The following is a 13301-nucleotide window of genomic DNA, read 5'->3' on the forward strand; positions in this document are numbered from 1 at the left end:
CATGTTTTGTCTTATTGCAGTTAGCATCAAGGAAGTTGAGAGTTTCGAGGCTGGGGGTTCAAATAGAATCCAATATCAAAAAGCAAAATTCAAGTATCAATATTATAGAATTTCTGAAAATAAATTTAAGAATTCAACGAACAAATTTAATCAACCACCATCCAGTTTTCCTATTGTAATTTAAAAAAGACCCTCTTCTAAAAGAAATATTTTCCTAAAAATGAAAACAAAATTGGATAGAAATAAAAAAGAGGAAAGAAAAATGAGAAAGAAACCGAGAAAATCCCCTTCCTTCTCTTTTTTTTTATATCTTTTGTCTTTTTTATTTTTATTATTATCAAATAAAAAAAAATATTTGTAACTAATATTAACCGAAGTTTCGGTACTCACATTGCACCCTTATTAAGTTAAGAAAAAGTTGAGAAAGTAAGAACAGCAACAAACGAAAGATGCTCTCTCTTTGATCTCTTTTCTTAGATTCTTGCTAAAAAGTTGCGGTTTTTCTGAAATGTTTAACTTTGCTTGACCTTTTTATTTGTGTAAAAATAATAAATAAATATTAGAGAGAATCATATTTTAAATAATATTGTATTGTTTTAAGTAAATTCTTTTTGTTCTTTTTCCAATCTTAAAGAAAAATTAATTTAAACAAAAAAGCTATTATAAAAAACAGAAAAAAACAAAGAATGGAGTAATTAAAACTAAAAAAGAAAGAGATTTTAAAAAATATGATTTTCTCTAATGTTTATTTATTATTTGTTCACAGCTAAAAAAGTAAAGCAAAGTTAAACATTTCAGAAAAAACCACAACTTTCTAGCACTTATTTAAAAGAAAATGATTATAAACAATAATAAATTGTTTAAATAAGCATGTTTGTTAACTCGCATTAATTATTACCTCTTTAAGTGAAAAGTGGACAAAAAGTTTAAAAGTTTATAAAAAACCGCAACTTTCTAGAACTAATCTAAGAAAAGATAGCCATAAACAATTATTTTTGTTAAATTAAATTATATATTAACTTAATTCAAGTGAAAAGCGGGCAAAAAGTAAAAAATTGTAGAAAAAAAGCAACTTTCTATCAATGAGCAAAGAGAATATTATTAGCAATGATAATAAATTGTTTAAACAATTATTTTGTTGACTTGAATTAATTATCACTTCACTCTAATTGAAAAGTCATAAAAATTTAAAAATTTAAGGAAAAAGCCGCAACTATGTACTGTTAATATAAGAGAAGATATCTATACAGAATAATAATTTGTTTTAACAATTATTTTTTGTGAATTAAATAAAATAATTACTCACTTTAAGTGAAAAGTGGACGAAAAGTTGTAAATTTCAGAAAAAACCGCAACTTTCTAGCATTATTCTAAAATAATATTGTTATGAATAATAAAAAAATTTTAAAACAATTATTTTTGTTAACTTTGATTGATTATTACTTTGCTCTAACTGAAACGCTGGAAATAAGTTGAAAATCCAGAAAAAACCTTGACTTTCTAGCCCTTTTCTAATAGAAAGTTGATAAAAACAATAATAAATTGTTTAAACAATTTAACTTAACATCTAATTATCAGTATAAAGTAATATTTCATGTATTTGAAACAATCTGTGTAAAAAAACCCGCAAAAAATCATAATTAGCGCCAAAAACTGGAAAACCCCATTTTGTCACTTATGGGGGTTTTTTGGGACCCTATAAAACAGACTTATGGGGGTGATATTTGAAAAGGAAGATTTTATTCTCATTCTGTGACTAATTGTGAAGAGAAATGGTGAATTTCGAACTCGATTCACATAATATTGAGAATTCTGAATAAAATTGACATAAACGTCTTTTTTTCTTATGGGAAATACGTGTTAAATTTCATGGGGCTTGCGCCACCTCTAAATATATATATTTTTTTTTTTCAAAAAAGAAAAAGAAAGAGTGGGTTTATTCTTCGTGGATTCGACCAAATTTCGGGGCGTTTTGCATACAAATTTGAAAAAAAATTTCTAATAGATTTTTGGACCACCCTGTTTAATACACTTAAGGGCATGTGATACTTACAGTTTGCCCGGCTTTTTTTCACAAAAATGAAAATTTTTAAAAACTGAATTCGGAGATTCTATAAAATATCATAACGGACGTACCCGGACTCTTTTTTGAGGGATAATAACAAAAAAATCTATTGTGCTAAATTAAAATTTTATGCATATGTATTATTTTGAGGTTACGTCGTTTTTCATCTCTGCCTTGCCGATAATCTGGAAATTATTTATGAAATAAACTTTTTTGATTGCCTGCAAAAAGGGTTAGTTCCGGGAGATTAGTTACTATGTTTATTTTCAAGTCCAAAGTTTTGGCCAAAAATAATGTGTAGTTTGGAAGTAACACGCAGGAGAATTGTAACATACATAACCTCCAAATGTACATACGTTGTTAGCAATATCAAAAAATTTCTTGAAAAAAAAACACAAATAAAGTGTGCGGGGACGTCGGTTAGCATGTTCGCTATCATTTCCCAAATTTTTAAGACAAAATATTGATTATTCTAGAAAAAAAAGCCGTCGGAGTCTAAAACTGGTAAAATCGATACTAATTCCTAAGCGCTATGTAAATTAATCCGATTCTACTAAATTAAAACTTTTTTGAATTAAACCAAAAAAAGGTGTGTGGGGACGTCCGTTAGCATGGTCGCTATCATGTCCCAAATTTTTAAGACAAAATATTGATTATTAAAGAAAAAAGCCGTCGGAACCTAAAACTGGTAAAATCGACAATTTTCTAAGTATCACATGCCCTTAAGGAATAAAAGCAATCTTCCAGGTTCATCATGTGTCGGGTAAAAATTCGATATAAGTGTCCCCCTCGAGTAATCGCTCCTAATTTATTTAATCAGACAAAGAAGAGAAAGTGCCCGAGATCCCGAATTCCTGGGGGCGACATGGTATTCGCATTACCTCTGGAAGAAGGGGCCGGGGTGAGTCTCCGATTCGGGTGAGGCACCTTCTAAAATGAAATGGGGAAGGTGGTAGCGGTCACGGTTTGTACTCGAAGTGAAGCAAGCAAGTGAATGTAACGAAGGGGTAGAAGAGAGAGAAATTCGAAGGATTTGGAGAAAGAGAAGGAAAGGAGCGGAGCATATACTAAAAGGCGAGCAGGTTGGGATGCGGCGTGTCGGCGACGAGAAATGCGGCCACAACACAAGCGGTGGCCGAGAGCAAACCAAACCAAAGATTAATGCACTACACTTACTGGGGCAATTTGCGCCAAGTGTCGGCGGGAAAGCGGCACCTCGACTGGGGTAGATTTGTTCCGGGAGCCCACTTTCCCGCCCTCTTTCCTCTTTCCTAAACCCCAAAGGACCCAGAAGTCTCTCACCAAACGAAAAGGCAAAAATATAAAGATGGTCCGATTTCCTTGGTAATAAAGGAAGGGTGACAGTACAGAACTAGATAAACGGTTTTTTTCCTAGAATAATAAATTTTTTGTCTTAAAAATTTGGGCAATAAAAGCAAAACATGCTAACGGACGTCCCCGCATACTTGTTTTTTTGGGTTAATTCAAAAATTTTAATTTTGTTAAATTTAATTAAGGGCATGTGATACTTACAGTTTCTCCGGCTTTTTTTCCACAAAAATAAACATTTTTAAAAACTGAATTCGGGGATGCTATAAAATATCACAACGGACGTCCCTAGACTCTTTTTTGAGGGATAATAACAAAAAAATTTATTGTGCTAAATAAAAATTTTTTGCATATGTATTATTTTAAGGTTACGTCGTTTTTCATCTCTGCCTTTCCGATAATCTGGAAATTATTTATAAAATAAACTTTTTTTGATTGGCTGCAAACAAGGTTAGTTCCAAGAGATTAGTTACTATGTTTATTTGTAAGTCCAAAGTTTTCGGCAAAAAATATTGTGTAGTTTGGAAGTAACGCTTGGGTGAATTGTAACACACATAACCTCGAAATATACAGGCACGTTGTTAGCAATATCAAAAAAATTTTGATAAAAATCACAAAAAAGTGTGCGGGGACGTTCGTTAGCATGTTGGCTATCATTTCCCAGATTTTTAAGGCAAAATATTTTTTATCCTAGGAAAAAAGCCGGGGGAATCTAACACTGAAAAAATCGATACTATTTTCTAAGCGCTATGCAAATTAATCACATTTTGCTGAATTAAAACTTCTTTTAATTGACCTACAAAAAAAGTGTGTGGGGACACCCGTTAGCATGTTTGCTATAATTTCCCAAATTTTTAAGATAAAATATTTATTATTCTAGAAAAAAAGCCGGGGGAACCTAAAACTGATAAAATCGACAATTTTCTAAATATCACATGCCCTTAATTTGTGTGGCGTTTAGGAATTAGTATCGATTTTTATCAGTGTTAGATTCCCCCGGCTTTATTCCTAGATTAGTAAATATTTTGTCTTCATAATCTGGGGAATGATAGGGAACATGCTAACGGACGTTCTCGCACACTTTTTTTGTGGATTCATTTAAAAAATTATTTTTGCTAAATTTGATGTGGGTGTATTTTGAGGTTATGTGGGTGTATTTGGAGGTTATGTGTCTTACAATTCTCTCCCATCATTATTCTTGGGTGCTACCGACCGCATCGATACGACAGCGACCTACATTATCGGAATAACAGAGAGCTGAAAAACGATCCTAACCTCAAAATAGTGCACACGCATACAAGTTTTTTTTTAGAAAAATACATTTTTTGTATTATCCCTCCAAAAAGAGTACGGGGAGATCCGTTATGACGATAAAAAAAAGCGATGTTGGTTTTGAATAGAAAATTTCGTGTAGTGTGGTTAGGGATCGTCCATAAACTACGTTTCAACTGGGCTGGGGGGGGGGGGATTCTCACAAAACCTACGTTCCGTAACGGGTCGGAAACTTTTCCTTATACCTAAGGTAAGGTTTTCATTGTGTTTTCAGATGATGAATGTTCTAGGTAAAAAATTAATCTTTTTGTTTAAAAATTACTAATTTTAGTTAAAATTTCAACTTTTTGTTTAAGAATTCTTGAGTTTCATTGAAAATTCATAATTGTTGGCAGTAAATAATTATTTTTCTTCCAAATCCATCTGTTTTAGTTGAAGCTTCACCTCTTATGTTTAGAACTCTTGAATATGATTAAAAATTCGTCATTTTATAATAAATTCATATTTTGTTTCGAACTTAATCTTTTTTGGTCGAAATGCAACTTTTTTTTTGAGAACCCTTGAATTTTCTTAAAAACTTATGTTTTTGGTTAAAGATTTGACAACTACGTTTAACAGTTTCACTACTTTAAAAAAAAAATTTTTAATATATTTTTCTTTTTTAAAAATTCAACTTTATGGCTGAGAATTCTTGAATTTTTTAAAATATATTTTTTTCGGTAGAGCTTGAGAACTCAAGAATTTGATTAAAAATTCTTTTTTTTTGGTAGTAAATTAATTTTGTTTTGATTTATCTTTTTTAGTTGAAACTCTAACTTTTTGGTTGAAAACTCTTGAATTTGATAAAAAAATTCATCTTTTTGGTTAAAAACTTTAACAACTAGATCTTAAAATTGAACTATTGTCTTGAAAATAAAAAATAAATATATTCTTTTCTCTCTTTCGTAAAAATTCAACTTTTTGTTTGAGAATTCTTTCATTTTTTGAAAATTTTTTTTTGTTGACGGTAAATAATTCCTTCTATTAAAAAATTAATCTTTTTGATTAGGAATTCTTAAATTTGATTAAAAATGCATATTTTTTGGAAGTAAATAATTCTTTTTGTAAAAAAAATTCATCTCTTTTAGTTGAAATTCCACCATTTTTTTTAAGAACGCCTGAATTATATAAAAAATTTCTTTTTTATTCGGTAGAAATTAAATGTTTTTGTTTCAAAATTCATCTTTTTTAGTTAAAACTTTAACTTTATGGTTGAGAATTCTTGAATTTTATTAAAAATTCTTTTTTTTAGGTAGTAAATTCACCTTCTTGTTTATGAATTCATATTTTTTAGTGGAAACTACACCTGTTTGGTTGATAGCTCTGATATTTTATTAAAAATTTATCTTTTTGCTAAAAAATTTAAGAACTAGGCCTGAAAATTGAACTACTTTCTTAAAAATTTAAAAGACATATTTTTTTCTATCTTTCTTAAAAATTCAAATTTTTGTTGAGAGTTCTTAAATTTGATTAAAAATTCTTCTTTTTTGTTGGTAAATAATTCTTTTTGTTAAAAAATTCATCTTTTTTTCATTGAAAATTCAACTTTTCGGTTGAGAATTGTTAAATGATGTTGAAATATATATTTTTTTGATAGAAAATTAATATGTTTGTTTAAAAATTCATTATTTGTTGTTTAAAATTCAACTTTTTGGTTGAGAATTGTTGAATTTAGTTATGACTGATTTTTTCAGTGAAGAATTAATATTTTTTTTTGAAAATTAATTTTTGTTGTTAAAAAGTTAAATACTAGGTTATCAAGATGAACTACTTTCTTAAAAATGCATTTTTTGGTTGACGATGTTATTCAAAATTCATTTCTTTGATTGGATTTTTTTGGATCTCTTTGATACTTTTTTTTGTCGAAACTCTAGTGGAAGGTCAGCTTTTGTTTGGAAAGTTCTGGTTTTTATTTTTGGAAATTCGTCTTTGGTGTATAATTAACTTTTTATAAAATGTTCATATTTTTGATTTAAAAATTCAAATGTTTAGTATAGAAAATTCGTCATTTTATCCTCAAAATTCAATAATTTAGTTCAAAAATAAACTATTTCGTAGAAAATTCGTTTCTTTTTATAATTAAAAATTATTTGTGTTTAATTAAAAGTTTAACTATTTTGTGGTTCAAATTTCGTCGAATTCTTGATTTTTTAAGAAGAGTTTGCATCAATTTGATTTATTGGATGTAAAATAGGATTTTTAATTTGGATTTTATTCTAATTTAAATGTCTTAAATTTGTAAGTTTAACGATTTCATTTTTGGTTAAAAATGTACTTTTCTTAGTTTAAAACATCAGTAACACCCGGATTAACTTTTACATAAAATTCAATTAGACACATGTCAACACTTACCCTGAAAATCCTTTTTCGATTTTAATTGTTAATTTATTGCCGAAGTTTAGAATTCATAATAAGACCATGCAGACAATATAGGAATATTGTCTACTTGATTCGCTATATAAATAAAAGAAAAAATCAATATAAGCGTAAATACGGATTTTACCTAAAGGCCCCATACTTGGGGGGGGGGGATCAGAACCAAATTAACTTTTGTTAACAAGGCGGTGAGTGGGGGCGAAATTGCCCAAAATTGGTAACGCACTTTATGGATGTTCCCTTACGCCTAGTCAAGTAATATTTTTTTATCAGCAACGACGAGAAAATAGAGTTAGATCCCTGCTAAATGCCATTTAATATTTTTGCCGAATTAAAAGAAGTCGGGTAAATAAGTTTGGTGAGTAAAAATCGGCTGGCAACTTTTCCCAGTCGTATTATTCAACGTTAACGGAGAGCGAAAGCGGAAGTCCAAGTTTCATCGTTCACGATGCTAACGCCGCGTTCTTCCCGCAGCCATTCCTCCAGCCTTGCTCTCAGCGCGGATGAGCAACCACAGCACAAAAGCCTGCTAATTATGATTCTTTTATGAATTGATTTAGCCGATCCCGGAGACCGGTAGTCGCTTGGCAAACTCGCACCTCTAAATATGGTATATATTGTGCGCGAATTAACAGACTATTAGGTGCTGGACAATAGAAGCTCTTTTTCTTTATTCCGCAGAGTGGGTAATGCATGAGAACCAACTCGTTGATCAATGTTCCGTCAGCCATGAAAATGGTTTCTCACTACTCATCTTTCCCCCACTCTTATTCCTTTGTCACACCAGCCTTACTTTCTCTACTTAAATTATTTTTCACTTGTCCTACTATCGGTTTCGAAAATCCTGCTATACGTAGAAATATTTGCATAACTTAATTTAAAAAATTGCCTAAACAAGTAAAAACATCTTGTCAATCCTCATTTTATTACCGGGGTGGCGACTTGATCGGAAAACTGGGATAGACCGGGAAATGACCGGGAATGTTATTGACCGAGTGGGGGAGTGACCAGGAATGTTATTGACCGGAAAACGGGAAATGACCGGGAATTTAACTTAAACACCGGGAATTTACTTCTAATCGCATCAAAATGCAATTTTTCATTATTTAAATAATTTTTGTGAATTTAAAAAAGTGATTTGTATTTTATCTACAGTCGTAGGGCATATCAGTGTATTTAATAGTTTAAAAAATCATTTACAGTGTACCTGCTGCACCGGAAAACCCGGAAAGACCAAGAAATGATGGGGAATTTTATAGACCGGGGGAAAAACGGGAAATGGCTGGGAATTTAATTGAAAACCGGAAAATTTACTTTTGATTGCAGTAAAATTCAAGTTATCTTTATTTAAATAATTATTGTCAGTTCAAAAAAGTGAGTTCTTCTTTATCCACATAGTCGTAGGGCATACTAGTGTCTTTATCAGGTTACGAAATTATTCATAAGGAGGACGCTGGACCGTGAAACGGGGAAACCCCGAGGAATGATCGGGAATGCTATTGTGCGGGAAAACAATGGGACATGACCGGAAATTAAATTCATAATCCGCGAATTTACTTCTGGCCACAGTGAAATTCAAGTTTTCATTGTTTAAATAATTTTTGTCGATTTAAAAAAGTGATTTCTACTCTATCTATAGTCGCAGGTCATATCAGTGTCTTTATTATGTTACCGATTGATTCACAGAGTGGCCGCTAGACCAGAAAAAACGGAAAACCAAGAAAGACCGGGGAATGACCGTGAATGTTATTGACCGAAAAAAACGGAAAATGATTGAGAATTTAATATGAAACCCGAAAATTAACTTCTGTTCAAAGTAAAATCCAAGTTTTCAATATTTAAATATTTTTTGTCAATTCAAAAAGTGATTTCTCGATCATCTATATTCGTAGGGCATATAAGTATCTTAAATAGGTTACCGATTCATTCATAGGGTGGCCGCTGGACTGGGAAACCGGAAATGATCGGGAAATGACCGGGAATGTTATTGGCCGGGGGGAAATTGAGAAATGATCGGGAATTTAATTTACAACCCGCGAATTTATTTCTGAAAATTAAAATTATATTATGTATCTAAATTCAAGTTTTCATTATTTAAGTAATTGTTATCAATTTAAAAAAGTAGTTTTTAGTATATCTATAGTCAAAGGGCATAGAAGTGTCTTGATTAGGTTATCGATTCATTTACAGGGTTGCCCCTGAACCCAGGAATAACCGGCAATGTTATTGACGTGAAAAAGGGAAATAGGGGGGAATTTAATTTAAACAACAGGAATTTGCTTCTAATCGTATAAAAATTCAATTTTTTATTATCTAAAAAATTTTTGTTAATTTAAAAAAGTAATTTTTACTTTATCTATAGTCGCAGGGAATATAAGTGTCTTTATTAGATTACAGATTCATTCACAGGGTGATCACTGGACCGCGAAACCGGGAATGATCGGGAAATGACCGGGAATGTTATTGACGGGTGAAAAAGGGAAATGACCGGGAATTTAATTACAAATCCACGAATTTGCACTTCTCTTCGCAGTAACATTCAAGTTTTCATTATTCAAATAATTTTTCTCAATTTAAAAAACTGATTTGTATTTTATTTGATTAGAAATTTGATTAGAAATTCATGAGTTAGGTGAACAATTAATCTTTTTAACTAAAAATGGTATCTATTTCATTTTCGTTTGAAAATTGATTTTTTTTTAGTTCAAAATTCAACTATTTGGTTGAAAATTTGTCTCATCTTATTGAAAATTGAACTATTTAGTTCAGAAATTCATGCTTTTTTGTTAAATTGTATTTTGCACGAGAAAGTTAAACTTCGTGTTTGAAAATTTATCTTTGTAGTTAAAAATGCAAGTATTTTCGTTAAATATTTATCATTTTAAATGAAAATTTATCTTTTTGTCTTAAAATTCAAATATTCTAATTAATTTTTCTAACTGAAAGTTCAGCTTTCCCATTTTTGTTGAAAATTGATCTTTTTAGTAATAAATTTAAGTATTTGTTTCAAAATTCAGTTATTTTCACGGTTTTTGCTTTGTTGCGTTAAACGGTGCTCAGAATCAACGGGGTAAATTAAAATAAATGTTTGAGTTTTACGGAAAATGTGAATATTTTACTTTTAATTGACCGGGAAAATTTAAAAAATTGACCTGGAAAAACCGGGAAATGACAGATGTTCTAATTTGGTCAAATTTAATGCGTTGCATTTCATTACAAAATACATTAGTTATTTTGCAAAAAATTGAGTGCATTTAAAAAAAAATTATTAATGCTTATAACTTTCATGTTTGTAGTGAATAAAAGTAAAAGTGGCTAATCAGCTTGTCATCAAGCTAAAAAATGTTACACTCAGGCTAAGATTTTTTTTCAAGTCAGCCATTTGAAAGCATGCACTCAACAAAAATTTTAATCAAAATTTCAAAACATTAGCCGCCATATTGTATGAAATAGAGGGCGGGACGTCCATTTTCGTTTTTATTTTATTTCCCTGTTTAAATATTCAGAAAAATCTAAAAAAAAATTCACATGACTTCTTTCAATCATTCTCAACATTTTTGATTTTTCTCGAAAAAAATTTCGCGCGAAATTCAAAATCCAAAAAATTTTCACGAAAGTTGATCAAGTTATAAGAATTGACGAGGTGTTTTTTTATTTGTTTAAATCATTTTTTTATTCAGTTATACAATGATTTATGCAAGTCACTTTCAGAAGGAATCAGTTTTTTTCAAAAGGATTTTAAAATATCTGTTTTTTTATTAAAACTATTTATTGGTGCTAGAGTGAGTTTTTGGAAAAGAGGGGGAAAAAAGAAAATATTTTTAACAAGGGGAAATCTACTCCCAAATTGTTTTAAGAACCTTTTTCAATATCAAAATTTCGAATATTTTCAAAACATACTCACGAAATTGTTCACGTTTTAAGAAGAAATAGTTGTGCATTATTTTTAAGTTTTTTTCAAATTAAGTTTTTGCTTTTTAAGAATTAAAAGTTTCAAGTAATTTCAGTATAAATTTTTTCGATGCACTAATATTAGTGTTAGTACGATGGCTCCAATCTGAAAAACCAGAATCAAGCATCTGCTTAACATCGATGATCGAACGAGAAGCCATCCCAACGGATACATTTAAAATTGTGAAAATTCAATTGTTGAAAATTCAATTTCGACAAACCTGATTTTTCATGTAACATTTGTTAAAGGATAAAAAATTTAAAAAGCTGTAATCAAAGCATTAAAAGTTTCACTTATTTGCTTGTCTTAAAAATTTCTTTTTTCAATGATTGATCTTGGAATTTCGGATATTTTTTTTTGTTCCACAAGAAGTTTAATGCAGAAATTAAAACAAGTATATTCGGTGTTAAGTTTTTTTTGTAAAAAAAAATGGGCGTGAATAATATTTTTGGGGTCGCTCAATTTAATTCTAGTAATAGATTTGTTGAATTAAAAATAAATTATTCAATATGTGAATTAGGAAGATAAAAATATTTATTTTTACGATTGGAAAATAAAATTGGTTTAGTTTTAAAAAGTTATAAAAAATATTCTCAAATTTTGTCAAGAGTCAAGATTTTATCAATTCAATATCTTGTCAATTAAAGAAATATTAAATGTAAATCAACAAAATTGCCAAATTTTTAATTGTCAAACTTGAAACTAGCATCATTTTTAATTATAAATTCGTTAAATTAACATTTCTTCTATTTTAATTAATCTATTTTAATTAATTTGTAAATTGTGGAAACTGTTCCGTGGAATAGTTTTTTTTAAAGGTTTATAATGGAAAATTCCTCAGTTTTGACGATTTACAATTAAAAATTCGATAATTAATAACATTTAAAAAAGAAGATTTATGAATGCAGAATCTTAATAGTTTGAATTTATGTAATTTTTTAATTTTTTGCATATATAGATTAATTGTAAAGATTTAAAATTTAAATTTATTCGACTTTAAATATCAATAAATAAAAATATTACACTTTTGTCAAGTGACATGCTTTTTTAATTCTGAAGCTTCAAAATTAAAAGAATTTTAAACTTAAATCATAAAAATTATAGAATTTTCAATGGTAAAATATAAAACTTGCAATTATGAAGAGTTGCAATTTAAATGTCTAAAATTAAGAAAATATACGCAGAATTTCGAATAACTAATTTTTCAAGATTTATATTCTAAAGGTATTTAATTTTTAATGTTCAAAAAAAGAAAGTTTAATTTTGAATTATAATTTCAGTGTTAAATAGCTTTAATTATTCAATAATTTGACATTAAAATCCTCTCGAATCGATAATAGATTCATATTCAAATATTAAAAATTTGAAGATACTTTTACTATTAAATCTTCCAAAACTGCAAACATTCATATTAATAGCCTTGATAGTCAGTTTTATATTCAATAATTTCAGTTCTTAATATTATAAATGGGTTTGTTTTGATTTTCAACACCAAAGATTGTATGATTTTTTAAATTATGAATTAAATTATTTTTATTTGCAAATGTTCCAAAATATTGAACATTTCCAACTCGAACCCACAATGCAACCCGTTGAAGAAAAGTTAATTATATATTTCTTCTTGTTTTTATTTTTGTTGTTATGGTTGTCGACCAGATAAATGTATCAAATAATTTGATATTAACGTCTTTTATTCTCTTGGACTAAAGTCAAATTTTATTAATAGAGAACAATTTTTTGACAGCCTAGAAATAAAAATCAATATTAACAAATATTGATTTTAGGCCAGTAGAAAAAAACACTAACGTCAAATTATTTAACACATTTATCTAGTCGACAACCATAAAATCAAAAATATATAATCTTCGTGTTTTTAGTTCAAAGTTTTAAAACTTTTGCAATATTTTTACTTTTTATACGCTTTTTGATGATAAATTTTCAATAATAATTGATGTTTCGAACTAACGCAAATCTTGAATTGAAATTCTAAAAAAAATTGGAAAAAGTTTAATTCTAATGATTTAAATATTTTTTCAATTTGAACTAAATGACACGTGAAATGTCAGATTCTCTAAATTAAGTTTTTACAAATGAAAATTTGTCCGTTGGGATTTATGGAATTGTTTCTGGCTTCTCTTGTGATCATCGATGTTAAGCAGCGCTTGGCTCGGTTTTTCCGGATGAGAGCCATCGTACTAACGCTAATACTAGTGTGACCAAAAATTTAAATGTATATGACTTCATATGCCTTTCTTTGCTGCCTATGTT

This window comes from Belonocnema kinseyi, chromosome 10 (genome assembly GCF_010883055.1).
Source record: "Belonocnema kinseyi isolate 2016_QV_RU_SX_M_011 chromosome 10, B_treatae_v1, whole genome shotgun sequence".
NCBI classification, from domain to species: domain Eukaryota; kingdom Metazoa; phylum Arthropoda; class Insecta; order Hymenoptera; family Cynipidae; genus Belonocnema; species Belonocnema kinseyi.